Source organism: Patagioenas fasciata, chromosome 3 (genome assembly GCF_037038585.1).
Source record: "Patagioenas fasciata isolate bPatFas1 chromosome 3, bPatFas1.hap1, whole genome shotgun sequence".
Lineage (NCBI taxonomy): Eukaryota > Metazoa > Chordata > Aves > Columbiformes > Columbidae > Patagioenas > Patagioenas fasciata.
Genome location: NC_092522.1, coordinates 106,237,222 through 106,258,625, shown reverse-complemented (window position 1 = coordinate 106,258,625; position 21,404 = coordinate 106,237,222). Strand labels below are relative to the sequence as shown.

The window sequence follows — 21,404 nt, the reverse complement described above, 5'->3', positions numbered from 1 at the left end:
AACCACAGAAACAGTTGGAAAATGCTTCTCACTTTACCTAAACGTTTTTACATTTGGATTCCATGCTTGCATTGGAATCTTTATCCTTACCCAGAGCACAATGTTCATTATTTCTTCAAGCATACTATCTTTGTCTCACTTTTATCTTCTTACTTCCTTTAAGTTCTCTTCCACTTTCAATGCTGAAGATCTTTCTTTCCTTTAAAGTTCACAGATTTTATCCATGATTTCTTTCAGACAATATGCTTTGTTTTACAGGTTTATGTTGCCTGTGAATCTTGACTATGAAAATTACATTTCACTACATTTCATACCATCATTGTTTATAAATTGCGTAAGTAATATATTCCTGTGTTAATTCAGTTTTCGTTAACAAGTTATCATTCGGGGTATTCCGAGTACAAACATATGAGTTATGTGCTATATAGTCTGTACATATATAAAAATTCGGTCAAGTTACAGCAGACCCATGCCTTCTTTTTTCTGACCGTATATGCTTAGTTTGGGATTGCACAGACATAGTGTTTTGGTTTTTTTACACACATTATTACTACTCACCTGTAATATAGCAAGTGCATTATTGTTAGAAATGGTTAAACATCTTTCTGGAGCTTAACATGAAGGCTTTTAAACTGGAAATCGAACCTTAACTTTGAAAATGCCCTTGCGCTGTAATTTTAAATATGTGATTAGAATTGCCAAGCAATTTAGGTTGGAAGGGATCTTGGGGGGTTATCTGGCTCTACCCCCTGCTCAAAGCTGGCCTAGCTTCAGAGTTAGAGCAACAGGCCCAGCAACAGGCCTGCATAACTGAGTTTTGAATATCTCCAAAGCTAGAAATCGCACAACCTTTGGGAAAGTCTTCCCAGGACTGACTGATCCCATGATGAAGAATGTTTTCCTTATAGTCAATAGGAATTTCTCTTATTGCAACTTGCGACCAATGCCTCCCATGCTATTTCTGCACCTCTGAGAAGAGTCTGCTTCTGTCTTCTACGTAACCACCAATAATATCGTTGAAGACAGCAGCTGAATCCCATCTTAGCCTTCTGTCCTCGAGGCTGAACACACACACACACCTCTCTCACCCTTTGCCTATATGTTATGTCCTCCAGGTCTGTAAGTCAGTGGCCATCCTCTGGACTTGCTCCAGTTTATTAATGCATTTCTTGCAGTGGGCACCCCAGAACTGAACTGCTCCAGATATGGTCTCAGACATCCCTATTAGATGGAAATAATTTCCATCATCCTGCTGATTATATTCTATCTAGTACAGCCAGTATGCAGATAAGCCTCATTGCCTCAAGGGCATGCCGCTGACTCCTATTCAACTTGCTGTCCTCCAAGACCCCAAGAAGACCCCAAGTCCTTTTCTGCCAAGCTTGTGCTGTGAGCCCTCATCCTGTAGTATTGCACAGAGCTATTTCTTCCCAGGTGCAGGACCTGGAGAGGAGAGGAGAGGAGAGGAGAGGAGAGGAGAGGAGAGGAGAGGAGAGGAGAGGAGAGGAGAGGAGAGGAGAGGAGAGGAGAGGAGAGGAGAGGAGAGGAGAGGAGAGGAGAGGAGAGGAGAGGAGAGGAGAGGAGGAAAGAAATTGCATGTTCATTTACTTTTTGTGAAGCAATTAATCTAAAAATATTATAGTCAGCCTGCTATCCAGGTTCAGCATTATGGCTGACAAACTGATAGCAAAGGAAAGAGCAGGAAGTGGGAAGAGAACTGGTAAAGATGTGAATTAGATGGTGAATGAAGTAACATTGTCACAGATGCCACTTGCACGCCAGCTTTCTATTTCACCTTATTTAAAATGCTTCTCCTAGTGGAGTTATTAACATATTTCTGTTTTGTGGTTTCTTTTTTTTTTTTTTTTCAAATACGTGTGCAGAAGCAAACTTCTTAACAGCAACAACAAATAATATAGCTATTTTTTGTCTCTGATGGTTGCTAGTTTTGGAAACAGCACCAAGTAACTTTTGGGTGTCCCAGAATGCATTCATTCTCATGGTTCTGCTTGGAGTTTCCAAACATGGCTTCATGCAGCCTGAGTATAAAGAGCTCTTGCTGCTCAATTATGATTGAGGTAGACTGCCTATTTTAAAGCATCAGTTATTCATGGCGGTTCTTAAAACTCACCAACATCTCTGTTTCGAAACCTGGGATTTAGAGTCTTGCTTTCTGACATTCAAAGCTTAGATGGGCACCCTTAGACCCTGGGAAAACATTATCGTTAGTAAGTTGCCACATAAGGATGAGTATCACTTCTTCCTCATGTAGCTGCTTCATTTAAAAAATACGGTTGCAGTTGCATGTCGGGAGGATAAGGAGGGAAGACAGAGGGTTACTTAAATGTATTTGGTTCATGCCATCTGCACCAGATCCTTCCAGTCCTAGTCAGTTTCTGAAGCCCACTATGGTTTCATTTAGAATAAGCCATTTAGCTACTCTAATCTGATAATTCTATGCATTTTCAAGATGCTAGCTTTTGGTAAAGAGATACATTTTCTTACGAAACAGTGAGTGCCTAAAGATGCTGAGATTTTATTAAAATGAGATGGTGGGTTTGAGGATGGCAGTTTTTGTCTTATGTAACGTAAATGGGATTAAATTCCATCATAAACAAAGTGTGATCTTTTGTATGCCTGTGTGTAATGCTGTGCCCCGAACTTCCCCCACAAAATAACTGTCACATTAAGGAATTCAATAAAATTGAAAATATTCTACCACTGTACGAATGTCTGTATAAGCATATGCAATATGGATACATGTATATATGTGTCATAGAATCATAGAATAGTTTGGGTTGGAAGGGATCTTAAAGATCATCTAGTTCCAACGCCTTTGCTGTGAGCAGAAACACCTTCCACTAGACCAGGTTGCTCAGAGCTCCATCCAGCCTGGCCTTGAACACTTCCAGGAATGGGGCATCCATAGCTTCTCTGGGCATCCTGTTCCTCAACACCCTCATGCTGAAGAATCTCTTCCTTATATAGAATCATAGATTCACAGAATCATTTAAGTTGGAAGACACCCTCAAGATCGAGTCCAACTATAACCTAACTCTGGCATTAAAACATGTCCCTAAGAACCTCATCTATGCATTTTTAAACACCTTCAAGGGTGGTGACACAACCACTGCCCTGAGCAGCCCATTCCACTGCTTCACAACTCTTTTCATGAAGAAATCTTTCCTAATATCCAATCTGAAGCTTCCCTGATGCAACTTGAGGCCATTTCCTCCTGTCCTGTCACTTGCTATCTGGGAGAAAAGACCAACACCCTCCATGCTACAACCACTAATCTAAATCTACCGTCTTTCAGTTTAAAGCCATTAACCCTTCTCTTATCACTCCATGCTCTTGTCAGAAGTCCCTCTCCAGCTTTCTTGTAGGTTCCCTTTACATACTGAAAGGCTGCTAAAAGGTCTCCCTGGAGCCTTCTCCATGCTGAACAACCCCAACTCTCTCAGCCTGTCTTCACAGGAGAGGTGTTCCAGCCCTCTGATCATCTTTGTGGCCTCCTCTGGACTGTCTCCAACAGGTCTGTGTCCTTCTTATGCTGGGAACCCCAGAGCTGAACTCAGTACTCCAGATGGGGTCTCATGAGAGCAGAGTAGAGGGGAAGAATCATCTCCCTGCACCTGCTTGTCACACTTCTTTAGATGCAGCCTAGGATATGTTTGGCTTTCTGGGCTGCAAGTGCTGGCTCGTGTTGAACTTCCAATCAACCAACACCCCCAGGTCCTTCCCTCAGGGCTGCTCTCAATCCATTCTCCACCCAGGCTATATTTGTGCTTGGGATATCTCTACCTCATGTGCAGAGGCTTTAGTTTTCCTAACATGATCCCTGGCTGCGCTGACAGTTTCTCTGTATTCTGCCCAGGGTACCTATCCTGGCTTCTACACTCTGTAGGTTTCATTTCTGTGTTTGAGTTTGCCAGGAAACTCTTTGCTCATCCATGCAGTCTGTCTGGCATTTTTAGTTGATTTCTTCTTTGTTGGGAAGCATTGCTCCTGAGCTTGGAGGACATGATCCTTGAATATTAACCAGGTTTCTTAGGACCCTCTTCCCTTCGGGGATTTATCCCATGGTATTCTACCATGTAGACTCCTTAAGAAGCCAAAGTCTGCTCTCCTGAAGTCCAGGGTAGTGAGCTTGCTGCGCACCCTCCTCGCTGCTCCAAGGATCCTGAACTCCACAATTTCATGGTCACTGTAGCCAAAACTTCCCTAGAGCTTCACGTTCCCCTCAAGCCTCTCCTTGTTGGTGAGATCAAGGTCCAGCGTAACACATCTCCTCATTGGGTCCTCTGTTGTTTGGAGAAGGAAGTTATCATCAACACATTCCAGTAACCTCCTGGATTGCTTATGTCCCTCCAACAGATATCTATATATATGTATAGCTAAAAATAAGCCATGTCCATACCTTGACTTTTACATGCATATTTGATGACCTTATCTCAAAAAAAGATAAATTAAATTGGTAAAAAAAAAAAATCAACAACAAGAGCCAGAGGTGAGCAACAGCTTCTGTGCAAGAACTTTCCCAGCTAGAACTACTCTACTTATCTCTACAGCATAGAGATAATAGTGGAAGGGAAGACATGTGAGTGATGATCTATGAAAGCAGGAAGGGTCTGGAGAATGGACTAGGAAAGACTGACCATGCAATACATGAAGAGGAAGATTCCCAATGAAATTACGGGGCATTGGGTTTAAAAGAAACAAAAAGACACTGTGACATAAATAGTAAATATATTTCAATACACTAACACGTGCACAATTCTTTGGCATTAAAAGCATTTGACAGGAAAGGAATTATTTGGTTCAAACAGAAACTGATCAGAAGAAAAATATGGAAGAACATCAACTGAGGTGTTGAACACAACGGTGTCCATGTAAACTTTGGCTTAGGACATCAACACAAGCTGCTGGGCCTTGGAAAATATGCCAGGGAAGTGACAAGTATCTGCTCTGGTTAGTTTGCCTAACTGTGTATTGAAGTGTTGACTGTAGTGGATCAAATAGTTCTTAGGCTTATAAATGTAATGGAGTTATATTGTGTCCTGACAAAAGTTTCCTAAATATTTTTTGCAATATTAAATAGTTCGGAGACTTATCTAAGCTTAGTAACTAAACCGTAAATGTTTTAAAAGAAGGTAGTATATGAACTAAGCAGGTATTTTAATGAAAATATGCCTGGCAATATGGTCATTTTTTGTACTGAAAGAAGAAAACCATTGATATTTCAGATAGGTGAAAAGAAACAAAGCAAACAAAAAATGCAAAGCACGGTGGAACTTCTCAGCCTTTGTTTTTTTTATTCTTAATTAAGAAGTACAAAACTACCTCAGAGAATCATTAGTGGTTGTGCCTTAATTCAGTCTCAAAATGGCATCTTTGTCAGAAAATTGCACAGGGCTTGCAGAAGTTTCCAAGAAGACCTATGGGATAACCTGTGGCCTCTGAAGAAGCAACTGGAAACTGGGATGGGTCAGGTAGCAGTAGATGCCTGTATATAAAAGTGAATCAGCTAGAAAAAATAATATTCATGGTGAGATGAAAACATCTACATGTCTGGCTCTGTGACTGAGTCTTTCTGCTGATTTAGGTGTCCTGAACATGGACTCAGCATCTTAGTTCCTCTTACAGCAAAATGAGATGTGAGAAATGCATGTGTTGGAGCCTGGGGAGCTATTAATCTCTCTGAAGTAGACATGTCCTGTCTGACCACCTTGATTACCTTCAAGTGATGTTAACTGTCTCGACTAGAGCTCCACTGACTATAATGGGACTTTTACCACCTACAAGTATATGTCTTAACTTTGAAGTGAATCCTGCTTTCAATTGCCACTCTTGCAAACAAGTCATTGGCTTTTTCTTGCTCTGTACCATTCCTCTGCAACCTTTTTACCATGGTGGCTGTTTTATCCCCCATCCTGCTCTAGTCTGCTACTTCTCCCTTAATTTCCTCACATCACTTAAAAGACACACTTATTACACGAGGTCTGTTCTCCTAAGTCATACAATGGAAAAAACATGTTATAAACAACTGTGGAAAGTATAGTAGAAGCAATGAAATAAATTCTAAGCTCGCTGTTGAATCTATGAATTCTATCACAAGCTTCTTTAGCTATCCTTTATTTAATTGATCATCTTCTTTAAGATGTTCAGAACTTCATATCATATTTCTTTCTGGTAATTTTACAGTGCCTGTCAAGTCTCTCATGAAGCTTTGAAATTCTGCAATAATGCAAATAATTTTTATATATATATATATATGAATAGGTAGCAGGACTTTTCATCAGCATAGAATTACTCCTTCTCTCAAGTATTAGTAGCAATAGGAGCTTAGGTCCTGATTCAGCAAAGAATTTAAGCTTGTTTCTGCACTCAAGTCACCACCACTGGGAAAAAACAAAGCATGCAAGTCTGACAAGCATGTAACAGGTTTTTCAAATTAAAACCTCATGTCTGTTTTGTACATGTGCATGAAATGCTCTCCTCTGTATTTAATACACACCCAGGACTGTAGTTTTTCAAGAACTGCAAAAGCCTTCAGCTTATTAATCTTGTAAAATAAAGAAAAAAAATTACTTTCTGTTGAGTTTAGGTATACTTATTTTCTTTTTTATTTTCACTTTTAAGCTGGAAAAATTCTGAACATTTAGTAAGGGGATTTGTTAATCTCATTTTTTTCTCCATTTGAGATTTCTGACTCCCTTTATGGGTTCTTACTTACTCGAAAGTGTTTACAATGAGGACTATCACTTAAATAGGGGTAGTAACTAATAATAACTAGGAATCATGAAAACTAAAAGCTGAAAAGACATGTTACATTGTTTAAACCCCTCCCCTGACATTTTGGGATTGTTCCCTATAGTATAATTTTGAGTCCTTTGTTTGGTCCAGTTGTAAATGACTTCTACTTCTTTGCACTGTTCTCCTAAGAACACTACCACAATATTCAATGTCTCCTTGCCATTCTTACCCCCTTGCAATTCAACTATGACAATTTTAACTTACCTTGACTTCTCATATATGGGTATGAGGTATCCCTTTTGGGTACCTTTTACTTTCCCTTTTTGCAGTTTTGGACTTCCATTATGCTTGAGGTAGCTGTTCTTTCAATTTTTATTTGCATTCTATGAGTTCAGTTTTTAATATTTTCCCATACGCTGTTTCCTCCATTTCCTTAATTTTTTTACTGGTTTGTTTGTTTGTTTTACTGAATTCTCCAGTTTGTTTGTATCTCCATGGACCTGCTCTTCCTTCCTGCTGAAGTCAATGGGAAAAAGTGAATTCACATGTTACTACTCAGAACTCTTTCCTGCAATTTTTATCCTATTTCCATAACAAGTTTTGTTGTTGTTGTTGTTGTTTTGGGGGTCTGTTTGTTTGTTTGGTGTAGGGTTTGTTTGTTTCTTTGTTTTTTCCCCTTCAGCTGACTCAAATTTATTAGTATTTTGCAGTTCCCCTATAATGGGACTACAACTTACGTCTGTCCTGAGTCCACATAGTCATCACCTAGTTCAACCAATAATTCTAGCTGGCAGGCCTTGTATTAACTTCACTGTGTCTGACTGACTTCCAGACCAGACACAGTTTGCATTCTGGCAGTTTGAAGCATGGGCAAAATTTGCTTGCAACTCTGTGTGCCTGCATGGCAACACTTTAGGACGTAATCAGCAATTTTGAGCATCTGAGGCCAACAACATTGACGAAAATACTATTTAGTCTTTTGCTAAATGTCAGAAGTACTGCTTACATATTCACATGAAAGCTGCAGTGTGAATGTGCTGAAGTTGTCATACTTGAGATACCGGTCACTTTAGGTACTTTCTCTCCAAAATAATGCCAAGTGTTCATAGCACCCTATCCAGCAAAATATTTCCCTCCCATCTATGGCTCCAAATGGAGAATACTCAGGCTCAGTGTTTATACGGAGCTACCAGCATTTTGTCTGGGACTGAGTGTTTGATCCCTGAGATTTCTTTCCTCATTCCTAATGGTCGTTGACATTTGGGACAGTGCATTTGAGAAACAGAGATGGTTGAGGGATAACAGCAAGCAGATATTTAACATTTTAGGGAATTTCTGCACATATGGATGGACTGATATACATGTATTTTTGCTCAGTGGTTCATAGAACCCAGACTCTAGGGAGTTCCAGTATAAAAACTTCAAAACTGTAAGAACAAGGTATTGCACCACCACTTTACAGATACTGAAGAACGTTTATGCCCCACTTGTCCATAAATTACTAGTTTGGCTACAGTGTGAGCAATATTTTATGTATAACCTTATGACTGAGACAAGGTTTGCTTGAAATTAAATATTTTATTTTCCTCTGAGCCTTAGAGTTATGTTTTGGCTGAGTTGTCTGCGTGAAGCCCACTTACGCTTATTAAGGTATACTTTCTACCATGTCCCTGTGCTGGAGCAGTATTTGCGAGATGTTCTTCTGAGTCTCATCAAAATGATCTTTATACCCCCTTACTGAATATGGTATAATCAATGCCAACCTGCTGCTTTAACAAAAGTCACGGGAAAATATCAGAGATTATTTGGCAAGACTTTTATGGACTAGGAAGGACTATTTTTCAGATACTCTCATGGATGTGGAGGGGGGGACTGAGCTGCTGGAATGGCCAGTATCTGCTAAACACTTAGCACCAGCTTTTCAGGTTAATCCTTGCAAAGAACTTACTTAGCCAACCAGTCCTTGGTGCTCAGCCTCCTTCCCAACTACAGATTTCATAGGAGCCAGCCATTAATTACCAGAGGGTTGCTCAACTTCAGATCAAAAAAGTAGTCGCCTGATGCACACATACTCAGGAAACAGTCAGGATTAGTGACCACCATAATGCTCAGGCCCGATGTTTCTGGGAATGCTAAATGCCAGTGTCATGAAAAAAAAAAAAAAAGGGAAGATGAAGGAATGTGAGGATTAGTGGCACTATAAGTGTTTTCTATACTTGGGCAATTGTCATTGTTCATTTTCACTGATTTTGATAAGTACAACATGAGCCAAGCAGTAACACCCTAATAGCTTCATTATATGGAAATCTGCTTGCTTCCTAAAAAAAAAAAAAAAAAAAAAAGAAAGAAACACATTTTAGCACATAGGTTAGAGTTCAGACTCTAATTTCATATTCCAGGACAATAGCTGCACTGTATGCTTTAACTTTTGCCTATGATGCTATGTTTACCAGTCTGGTAAATAGTCTGCTGCTAGGCTGGGGAATATACTTAGTAGCTCATGAAAGCACAGACATTTTAAATGGACAGCAATTACAGTATTCGCACAGCCTGAGCTTTCTGTCCAGTAGAAAAGGGGTTAAAACTTAATAAAGACTGTGCAGGAGGAAGGGAAAAAAACCCTGGGCAGAATGTCTCCACACAGAGAAACAGAGAGCAGTTAATTTGTGCTCCAAACTGCCAAGGACAGCAGAAAAAAGCAACTAGTATAAATAATTAAAGCAGAGATTAGATAAATATTTGGGGAGGGGTACTGTGATCGTGCAATAGCTAATGTTGAGGAGACATGAACTTCTGTGTTTCCTGGCCCTTTTGTTCTAAGGTTTCCTACAACCCATTACTTAGTAGCCTGCCACATGCCATCATTTTTAGGGTTTTAACCATGTTTTTTTAAAGCTTGCATAAGAACGAACTGTAGAGCACAGGCTGGGATCTGACTGTGCCATGCAAGATGGCTTTATGATTCATTCATTTTTCCCAGACTTCATTTCTCCACAGCGGGTCCTGGGTTGGCATCCTGAGTCCTGCAAAGGTCCACAGGGCTGAGTGGAAGGAACAGCAATGCTTCACTGGAGCCAGACTGAGGCTAGGGCAGTTGCTGTCAATACACCGGAGTAGAAATACATTGACGGAGTGGTGGGGGAGGTGTTCTGCAGGGCTGCGGATCCCGGGAATACCTTCTCCCGGGAGCAGAGAATTAGAATTTTTTTATAGGTTCACCAACACCGTTATTTCTTGTTTCAGAAATAAACAGCCACAACATCAGGTAACCGACAGAGCCTAGATTTTATTGTTTAAAAGTGGAAAAATCCAAATATGTTTTAGTAACAAGGTGTAGCTTTACACATTTACATATGTATATGTATACTTAAAGACTATAGGAAATTAAACTTGAAGATAATCTTCCACAAATTAAATATTTTTCTATTGAAGAAAGAGGAAGCGAGCAACTTACATTGAAATATTAAATGTTCAGTGCATAATTTCTACGAAAGCTTTTGAATATAAAGCTTTCATCAAAATACTCTTCAGAGCTCAGAGATACTTGCAAACATATCAAAGGGCACAAGAACCCCATTAATCTATCAATTAAACCACTTTGATTTTTCGTGCCTATTTTCCTACTTTCTTGTCTTTCATGGTACGAATTGGTAACCTTGTAAAAACATCCCATATGAATTGCGGGGTCCTGTGCGCCGGCAGGTTCTGTGGTGACCTCGGGGTGTCGCCAGGCACCCTGCGGGGACCGCGCAGCCCCGGGCGGTGCTCTGGCTCCCGCACCGCAGTCAGCGGGTACGGCCGGCCCAGCCGGGCTCTCTTGGAGACAGCGAAATGCAAGGTACCTTTTTTTTTCCTAGCAGACTGTAAGTGATTCCTATTCTTTGCTCCACAGAACATCCGATGAGGCGCCCAATCGGCTGAGAAAGCTGCACAGACGTCAGTGTCTCTGTGTCTCTGTGTGTGTGTGTGTGTGTGTGTGTGTGTGTGTGTGTGTGTGTGTGTCTGCACAGCCAACTGCAGCTGTAACCTCCATTAGAGCAGCCCTATTGATTTCTGGTTCACACTGCAGTAGCAGGGCTGGAGTGCAGGGCGGGGGGGAGAAAAAGGCAGGAGAAAAAAAAAATAATCCCAGCGGCTTAAAAACAGGAATTAACCGAAGGCACGTCGAGATGTATGTGCATATGTACAGCACATACATGTCGGTTTCCAGAGATACACCACTGTGCTGTTTGCTTAAAAAAAAGCCCACCAACAAGAGGTCCCCAAGCAGAGCAATCCCCACACCTCACAAAACAACAATCCGCCCAGGTTTCAGATCCTGTGCATGTGTTCTCGGTGCTGCTTTTGCACACCGAAGCTGTCCGGAAAATGTGTCTGTTTCATCAAAGGACTACAGGAGATGCACGCTTTAAATGGCTCTTATGCACCCAGTTGTCTGCTTGGGGAAGAGGGTGGTTGGAAATAGAGCTCGGAGTCGGCCGAGCACCGGGCACAGAGAGCTCCACGGAGGCGCTCTGCGTTTACTGGCAGTCATTTTCTCGTGATGCATAATGCACAAGGTGCCATTGCAAGCCGAGGTGTAAAACCGGAGAAAAAATACGATATTTATTGTGGTGACTGAGCTTTCCTCTTCCTCTGAGGTCTCTCTCCCAGCTAATATCAGGGCATAATTTATAGCTTAATGTTAATATGTTGTCTTCGTATTTCAACATATCTGCGAAGAAAATCCCTGCAAAGCAAGTGTGTCTTTTCACGATCACTGCATGTCAGTCTGGCAAACTCTAGCTGTGAGCCGTATACAGTGAAAGGGGGGGGAACCCCCCAGCACCGTTATCTGCTCAGGGGTGGGGGAAGGGGCGACGGTAATACCTTTAAAAAACTGAAAGGCGGTAAGCCATTATTAGCAAAAGCTATATTGAGCATGCTTGCCAGACAGGCAGCGCAGCTCAGCTCTAGTTCCGCCCAGACATGTGCCTTGCCATTTTCATTTTAATCAGTCTGCTCAGGATGGCTGCTGATTCATTTTGCGGGATGGCCCCCTGGGAGCCAAGGTGGAAGCCTGAGGCGAGCTGCTATTGCATCAATGCAGCACTCCACATCAGACACAGGGAGGAGAGACAAGGCTTCGGCAGCAGATCGACTTCCAAATACCAGCCTCGCTATTAAAAAACAAACCAGCATCTCCTTCCCCCCCCAAAAAAAAAAAAATCACAAAACAACAACAAACAAACAAAGAAACAAAAACTCCGTGGAAAAAGAAGAGGGGGGAAAAAAGGGAAAAGAAAAAAAAAAAAGGAAAAACCCGCCCTCCCCCCCCTTCCCCGATTCATTAAATAAAACACAATTAGCAGAGCAAAATCTTTCCTGCTCCTTCCTTCCCCTTGTACCCTGGAATCGCTGCAGCTACCATTTCTTTTCACAGCTCCTCGTTTAAAAGAAAAAGGACGCTCTCTATTTCTCTATTTACCTGATAACTAGCTGGGGGTGGGATACCTGATTTAGCTGGAGACTTTGATTTGTGGGATTGACAACCTTATTATGCAGTGAGCTTATTATTGATATTATTCTGCTCTCGGTTGCCATGACCACCTTGTGAGAGACATTCAATTTTCTCTCTTCCATCATCATTATCTATGAGGCCATCTGTTGTGGAAAATGAATTCAGCCTCATTTGCATGACTGATAAGCAAATTTTTTTTTATCTATTTAACAGAAGGTCATATGCCGGGGATTTGGAGCTGGTGAAAAAAAAAAAAAAGTGGAGGAAAAAAAAAAGGCATCTCGAGAGGATGAGTGGGAGTGCGTGCATTAGAGGATGTATGTGGAAGTAAAACAGATCCCTCAGGCCTGCTAGCCTATCCTACTGCATTTGTCATTCCTGCCAGGGCGACATTTTTTCCCCCTAAGCTTCTGCACACTAAAGAGAGTGAGAGCTTTTTCCCTGCAATCTTCTTGAAGCCCCCCTGATTTTTTTACTCGGTGTTGGTGGGTCTATTTTAATATATATATTTTTTTAATTCCCTGGATCATGGGGTATCTTTTCAGTGTTCAATGAAGAAAAAAGCAGCCTTTTCTGGGTCTCTGTGGTATGCTTCTTACTCCTCATCCTTTCAAAGTTGTAGTAAGCCAGGGTGTTTCTTAGCCATGCTGAAATGTCTTGTTTATGTTTAACTTGTAAGTGGTTAACGGTGCAGGTGGGGGCTGTGTTTTGTGCAGGGTGGGGGTTGATGCTTGTAGTGAACTGGAAAGATTATTGCTGTTTTTGCAGTCGTTCCGTAGCTTGTACTTAAATGTCCATTGTTTGCTCTTTTCAAGTTCTTCTGGCAATACTGCTGTGCAGCCAAAATTGTATTGGGCTGTAGAACAGATGATAAAAAAAATCCTAAAGTGTGCGTTTACTATACGAACGCATAGTGTTGCATGCATTAAGCATGTTGTTGTTTATATAAACTTGCTGCATGTTGGAAGGTACTTGTTTGATATGGAGAATCCGAGACAAAAACTTCACAGATTGGAATGCTCAAGTCTCCTGACAGATGAGTACAATTAAATAAAAGATTATAAGATACTACGTTTTTACACTAAAACGACTTTTGAAACCACTGGATTTGAAATTTAAAGGGGAACACTCGTATAAGAGCAGCATTTTGAAAGAACACTATAAAAATGTTTCTTATCCATAATAGTTTCTCTTTAAAGAGAAAAAAGGCTGTAAATAAGGTATGGTTAATTCAGTTAACTCTCTGAAAACCTCACACTCAATACTTAAATTTTAAAATAGTTCAGATAATTAGGACTGTAGTCCATGCACATTTAGTGCAAATTTGTTAATATGATTAATTTAGTACTAAGAAGTAACTGAAGAGTGTAAAAAAAAAAGGCTTATATTAGTAAAAAATAAACGACTTAGTTTCTAATAGAAGAGACATTAGGCTTGCTTCTTTTATTTGTCACTAATAAAGATTAAACTTAACGGAACAGAAGCATGCCGTTTTCTTCTGAGTGATGATCAACACGCACAGCCTTATCTAGGCAAAGAGAAGATTTTTTTAAATGTTTATTTGTTTTCTGAAGAAGTAGTGTGTGCATAAAAGTAGAGTTTTTACACGATAAATGCTTTGCATGTTGACAACCCTCCTTTTAAAGCCAGAAAAGGAGATATGCAGTACTCTCTTGAAAATAAATAATTTGGATTTTATTTACAATCTATGGGGAATCTCTTTTTCTATTTTGTACTTGTAAGTGGTTGTGGGTGATGAATTTGAGGTGGAGAGAAGTTTCACTTTTGTTGAAGTCAGCTAGAGACCAGATCTCTGATTTGTCTACGCCAAATAACTTACTCTAAATTACTTGATTAAAATTCCTCTCTAGTTCTTTGTTTTAGAAAATACTCTGCAACAGATCTAGCATTAACTTGTGATAATCTATTGCTCATAGGTGTTTAAAGGGTATTATTTGCTCCTACCCCTCTGATTTCAGAAAGAGTATCTTCCTTGTAGATTTTTAAAAAGGAGTAAGATTTATTACTCCTTGGGCATCGGCCATGTTTATCGTGCCTATTGGAATTTGCGAAGGCAGTCGGATCCCAGAGCAAATTTCGAACTTCGAGTTCAGTGCAGTGCAGCTCTGGCCGTTGGGGTGGGCTGTTTGAAACGGTATCGGTTTCCCCAGTGGACTTCAGCTGGAAGTAATGGGATTCTGTGTATTAGCGAGTTGTCTTACTGCGGGCAAAGGTTAAGGTGTCCGTCTTGTCCCCTCCTCCCCCCTCCACTTGAATTGTCAGGATCTTCCAAAGGCTCCTGAATAGAACCTGGTAAACTTCGGGATAGCACAGTCGTTTCCCTTCCCCTGCCCCCCAAAAGTTAATTACCAAGCTTGGCTGGATTCCTCCTTAACACCCTGACATTTGACTGCTGCTAATTCACTGATTAATCTCATTAATGTGATTATAGGAGGATTTGGAGCTGGCTGCCATTGTTGTGCAGACAGCGCCATTCAGCCCCAGCGCTCGCCGCCCCTCTGGGCGCGGGTGCGGTGCGGCGCGGCGGGGTGCGGCGGGTCGGCCCGCCCCGTTCAGCACCGGGAGCTGTCCGCGCCCCCCCCACCGGCGGCGGGAACCCATCCGCGTTCATCCCCCCACGACCCTGCTCAGCGAGGGAAGCGCAGGAGAGGCTCTTGTGCCTCCTAGCTAGGCGATGCGAAGATGGCTGTGGGAAAGCGTCAAATCTCCGCGTTTAAACGCTTCTTCCTTTTCTTTAAAAAGCCGTCCTCGCGTGCGTTTTGTTTTCTCGGAGAAATCCACTGGGCAGGGTAGGTTAAACAGCAGCGCCCTGCAGCCGGGCAGTTGAACTCTCAGAACGTGAGGGACATTACAGGTGTTGCCATACTTAGCCAGACTTTTTCATCCTAGTAAAAGAGCGTTGTTGAGCTAAATGCTTTCATTTATCTTCTTTCTGTCCGAATAAACAACGTATCCAGCTCACCTCGTCAAAATGACGTTTGCCCTCACCACCACTGTTGTGCCCAGGGTCTTTCCTGCGTCTGCACTGCAAATGCCCGTTTTCCGGAGCTGGACAATAGAAATCATTTTATTGATTGAAACTTGATGTCGAAGAACTTTTTAAGGCTTCATTGTACACATAAATGACTTTTGCAGTTTTCAGTTCCAGCACTGTTTTATATGCAAGTTTGCAGGTTGGGCGGTTTAAAATCAGACTAGGAATAATTTATCCAAAGTAAGGCACTTTACATGGCATTAGGGCATGATCTGCCCTATTTGTTTTTTTTGACTTTTATTATCTAGAAGTTGCATTGTAATAATGTAATAACTATTAACTGCACATACACGGCAACTTATTATTTTTATTAATATTATTATTAATAATAATATCCTCTTTCATTTGTATTCTTTATGAACATGGCTCTGTACTGGAAACTGAAACCATACATTAAACTCTATTGTGTGAAGGATTTGCCAGGATGAGCAGTGAACTCCTGCAAATCACTAAATTAAAAATGCTTCTAATACAAAGTGTCTTGCTGAGGAAAAGGTGGGATTTATTAAATAACACACTACATTTTAAAATATTTTAGTATAGTGTATTAGTGAAACCTCTTCAGCTAATAATAATTTGCATTCATAACTGAAAAAGTACACTGAAACTGGAAGAGTCTGTTACCTTTTTTTTTTTACTGTACATCTGAATGTCACGTAGTTTTTCAGTCACTGATGTAATATTCTTAACAGTGTTTCCTATTTTCATTTCTTTTTCTTCCTATTTCTTTCCCACCCCAAATCAAAAGCTCAGTAAGTAAAGAATTGTCTCCTTAACTGCTTTAGAGAACTATACGTTTAAATGATGTATAAAATAGGACTGTATAGGAACAGGTTTTAACAGTGACAGCCACAATATGCAGGCCAATTAAGGCTGCTCGTTAGCGGGTATATTCTTGTAATACTCCTGTCAAGCTGAAATTGTACTCCCTTATTGACAGTAGTGGGTTCGTCTGATGCTTAAATTCTGCTTTCTGTGTTTGTCTAACGTTTCAAGTCTTGTTAGAAACTGCTATCAGCGAGAAAGTAAAATAAATCGAAGGTTTTCAAGCATACTTTACCTGAAATTTGTTAACCTGGCTAACTTAACCTTCAGGAAGAATACCGTGCTCTCATTAACGCTGCTTAAACATGACCTGCATCTCCTTTTCCCCATGGATAATGTGCGTTGACGAGACACAGGCTGGGGGAGGGAGAATCCATCCCACAACATTAAACCCATACCCTAACGTCTTATGGAAGATAATTAGGCCAATGAATCACCAGTCTTTTTTTTTTTTTTTTCTCCCCACACTGGTCTTTTTGTAAATGTTTCTAATTTATTCAGTTCTCCCCCTCCCTCCACATGCCCCCTAGTCCCCCCCATCCCCCCCGCATCTTAAGTCTCACCAGTACAGAGTTTATATACATTCTGTCCCCATAAAAGCAGGTATTGTTTTTGTCTTCCATTTCTTTATGTCATCTTGAAGTCTGGACAAGGTGTTGAGTTTGTTTGGTGTTTTGTTGTTGTTATTTATTTATTTATTCCCAGCTAAATAGCCTTCAAAAACTTTGAAAACATCTGCCATGATATGTATGCCACATGGTCGCCTTCTCTATCTTACTAAGTCTAGCCAGGATCTAACATAGGAGGTTAGCTTTAGCAGAGGGAAAAGACACGTCTTGATTTTTGAAACGCGAATACTGTCATCCAAAGATCCTGCGTGTAAACCTTACGTTAGAAAACGATTGAGATTTGTCTGTAGCGATGCAGATACCCCTGTGCACTTGTAAAAGGTCCGTTTCATCACCAGGTGTGCGTGTGCTTCTCAGGCTGCATTGATTTGGGTGGAAAAAACCCAAACTGACATGCCCTCCCTACGACACAAACAAAAAGCTCTCCCTCCCAGCTGCGAGGAGTCTTTTCTCCCCCCGCCCCGCTCTGTGCGGCGCCCTCCGCGCCTCCCGCCCGCACCTGCGGCCCGGCCGCGGCCTCGCTCCCGAGGGCTCTGCGCCTCGGCCCCGGGAGAGCCCTGCGAGTGCGGGGAGATGTAATCAGAGATGACAGAGAAAAATTAAGGAAGAAAAAAAAAAAAACAAAAAAAAAAACCCAACACAACAAACCACGAGCGAGGTGGTGGAGATGGGGGGCGGGGGAAGAGACACGTAAGTCCTTTTCTGCTTTCTGAGGGAAACACTGCGTTTTCCACCAAAAGGTGGAAGTCGTGAGGGCTCTCCTATTGTTAGTCCCTTCCTCAGCAGACTGGCTGTCTTCTGAATCCCTGTGACAAGCTTTCCCCCTAAAAGCCCCTCTCCTGCCATCAAAGCGCGGCTGTGGAGCTGCTGTGATGGCTCGGGATGCGAAGGGCTGGTACGCGGAGACCCGGCTTTGCCTCAGAGCGCAGTGTGATTCCTGGCAAGGGTGGATGGGAAGGGAAGGGCAACCTCTACAGTCACCGACATATCTGGTCTCCACACGTCAGGCAGCGGGCTCGGGCGGGATTACCTCCGCGGGCTGGAGGAGGGTGTTCCGTGTGACTTTTGGGTCAGTCTCCCCCGCCTCAGCCACAGCCCGCAGGGTCTGCCCAGGGTGCCCTGCCAGCTGCGGGTCTGCCCGCACCGAGCATCACGGCGCAGGGCGAGCCGCGGCGGGGAGGGAGGGGGGAGGGATGCGGCGAGAAGGGGGCTGCAGCAGCACAATGGCAATAAGGAGGGCAACGAAACCGGCAGGCGCGCGTGTCTATAGGGAGGGCACATAAGGTGCCCTCGTGCGCTAGCCAGGGTCCTTCCCAGACGAAGCGCAGTGTGACCGCGGGAATGGACGCTAAGGGCGTGTGTCAGCCGAGCAGCAACGGTGGTGCCCGGGGCAGGGGTCGGGGCATGGCAGGGCTGAGCCCGCGGGGGATGCGGAGCTGTGCCAATGCGGGGGGGTGCCGCCGCCTCCGCGTAAAGATCACAGCCTGTCACGCTGCTACCGAAATGACATTTCGGGGACGGGTTTAAACGCAGTGACTCCCCGCTGGCAAGCCGCTCCCGTCGCAGGGGCATCCGGCTGCCCGGGGGCGAACCCCGCAGGGAGGCTGCCCGGGGGCGGGCGCACGCCGGCAGAAAGCCTCCGCAACTGCGTTTCAAGGGGGTGAGATTCCTCTTCCCAGTTATTGTCTGTGTGACACGTTTAGTAACGCAGTCCCTGGCTAAGCGGAGGCAGCAAGAGCCACAAAATCCACATCAAATTGATGGGGAAAACGGTATTAACGGGCACATGCAGATCTGGCCCTTTTTGTATGCGAGCCCTTGTTGATGTTTGGGCTGTTGATCACATAAAGTTGAGCCGCGCAAGTTGCTGATGGTGGAAGGCTGCTAATCTTTCCCTCTGGAAATAGTTCATCTCTTTTGTTTCAAAGGGGAGACGATGGTGTGAGCAGGTAAAATAAGCGAGACTTCAGCAATCCAGCTGAATTAACTCTCTAAACCCCGAAGTGGTACCCCAGCAGTAAAACAATGATAGTTTTCAATAAGTATTTTATTTTAAAGATGCAGTTAGAGGTCTAATTACTCGTGCTTTTTTTTTTTTGGGGGGGGGGGGGGAGAGCGGGGAGGGAGTGTTCCATAACGGAGACACCATTTTACGCCAGCAGCAGCGGCAGGGGAGTATTTTTAGCGGTCTCCCCTCCTGGGCGGCTGCGGCGTTTCTCGCTTCCCCTCTATTCGGTGGAACACAGCGCCGCCGCGGCGCCCCACGCCGCCGGGGAGCCCGGCCCGGGGTGCCGGGGAGGGCGCGGAGCGCGGCCCCAGCCCTGCCCGCCCCCTGCGCGCCGGCGGGGCTGGGCGTGCGCGGCCGCGGAGGGCAGCGGCACCCGCGGCGGGGCCGGGGACATGGCTGTGCGCGGCGCTGCCGAGAGGATGCGGGCTGAGGCGGGGTAAGTCAGCGAGCTGCTACGGATGCTGTTCTGCTGCGGTAGTGCGGTCTCTAGGGGAACTCGGGCTCGATGCATGCTAGGCTTCCTCCAGCCCGTCGCCTCTCTGCTGCTCTTAAATGGAGGTTATAGCTGATCCATCAGGCACAGAACTGCACGCACGCCCCTCTCAGCGTTCAGTGTTGGCAACTTATTAATTTCTGCCTTGGACTTCAGGCCCGTTGGTTTCCTGTCTGAAAGCATTATTACTTTTGTCCATGTGGCAAAATAATTAGCATACAGATGAGGAGGGATCCTGCCTCTGAGCCTCAGTCGCAGGAGAAGATGTGCAGTGGAAAGTTGATTGGATGAATGGAGAACAAATGGTGGGCGTTCAAAAGCATTAGGAGAGTTTTGTTGTCGTGGAGCAGGTTTGTCAGTTTTCTGGGTGAACCTCGTAAGATGGAAGGCAGGGTGGCTGGTGCCGAGACGACTGCTTGACAGACTGTGGCCTACTTGGAGGTGCACGTTTGGACTGCATGCATAGATAATTCATTTGGACTACTTTGTTCTGCAAATCTACGGCTTTCCCTTTGCTATTCCCTCAAGGTAAATATGTCCTTTTATCACCCGTTGTTGTTTGCAGAGCACTTTGCTGTTGTTCACAAAGTGATGGAAAGTTCAACTCTTCGGGCAGTTAACAAAGGAATAGCTGGGGTTTGTACTTTTGCGCTTCTCCCACCCCAGCTCCTCAGCACAGCCTCCTGAGCACGGAGCTGGAGGAGGCTGAGCAGCTCAGGGCCCGATCCCGCTCTCCCTGAAGTCAACGGGGAGTTTGACATTGCTCCCAGTGAAATCGGGATCGAGCTCTCAGTGGCTGTTGTTTTAATAACGGCTGCTGGAAACGCCAGATTTCTGCATCCTATTTTCTAGAATAAGGTGGGCAGACCTGTAAAATTAGCAACTACTGTATCAATTAAAGCCCAGATGTGGTTAGTTTTGGTTGGTGTGATATGTATTTTCTTGACTGAAAAGAAAAACAAAAGCTTATTTAACACAAACTTACTAGTAATGCTAAAACCTAAAGTTATTGATTGACAAATTACTAGTGATTGTCTCAGTTCCGAATATTTCTGTTATATATGTGTCCTTATAAAGGTTTCTTTATTGAAAGAAGAAAACAAAAGAAGAAAATAAACAAGCTATCTTTGAATTACATTTTTTTTTGCCAGATAATAACACTGAGTCAGACTGGAATCCCACTTCTCGAACAGAGCATCCATTGATAGGCATTTCTTATATAATTCTGATGCTGTGTATAAAATGTGGGGGGCTTTAACAATTATTTACATTTGGCTTTTTTTCGTGTAGTCATTTAGGAGTATTTTTATCCAATTCTGATGATTCTTAATCTCTCTGAAAATGGTGATTTTCATTTTAACTGACCTAATTTTGAAACTGCAGTTAAGGTTGGGGTTAAGTAGAAATTATTATCCTTTGATTGTCTTTACATAGTTCTTGTGACTATTGTAGAACAGTTTAATGAATGATTTACTTTAATTTGAGGGGTATGGGGCTTTTGTTACCTTTCATTATGGGTTTTTTTTTGAGAACAACAGCATACAGTTCCGAATGATATTTAGTTTTTACCTCTCTCCTTTTCTAAAAAAATTGACATTTCAGTTTTGTGTGATAGTTTATTTTCAAAAATTACCAAACAAAGTCTTTGTCATGTCACTCTGCAAGCAAACAAAAAAATATTGGAACAAACTGTTAACCCTTAGCAGGCAGTTAGCAGGTACTCCTGAGGATTTATCAAGGTTCTTCAAGTTTGAAATGATAAGGTTAAACTTGGTTGCTGTGGTGTAGTCTGGTGAATATGTATGTTTATACTTGTGTGCAATATGACACATTTAAAAACAACTGAGATGGCAACATAACACTCCTAACATAAGAAATACAGAGTAAGACTGTATGCAGTAAAACAGGATTTTTCACTGGGAAAAAAAAGTAATGATTATATTTTTCTAAAAACCACATTGATTTATCGAATGAAACAAAGAGAAGAGTAAGCGGTGACAATGAGTAAATGCAGAATTCGGTACATTTTGAAATAATGTAGAAGATTCAATTTTGTATGTATTTTACAGCCTGAACTTTCTGGAGAGTGAACGTTCTTCCCCCCTAGCCCCCCTATTAACCAACAAGGGCAATAGTTA

The 21,404-nt window shown here is 42.8% G+C and overlaps 1 protein-coding gene across 19 annotated transcripts in view; it reads left to right on the top strand.

Moving 5' to 3' along the window:
* The first annotated feature begins 12,556 nt into the window (after nt 1–12,556).
* MYT1L (myelin transcription factor 1 like) overlaps nt 12,557–21,404 on the top strand; it is a 312,069-nt gene continuing 303,221 nt past the window's right edge. For 3 of the 19 annotated variants that reach the window (XM_071807037.1, XM_071807034.1, XM_071807029.1), the window contains exon 1: nt 19,258–19,794. The gene's annotated coding sequence lies outside the window, so the exon portion shown is untranslated. The other 16 variants (XM_065834008.2, XM_065834009.2, XM_065834002.2 and 13 more) reach the window with 10 other exon arrangements.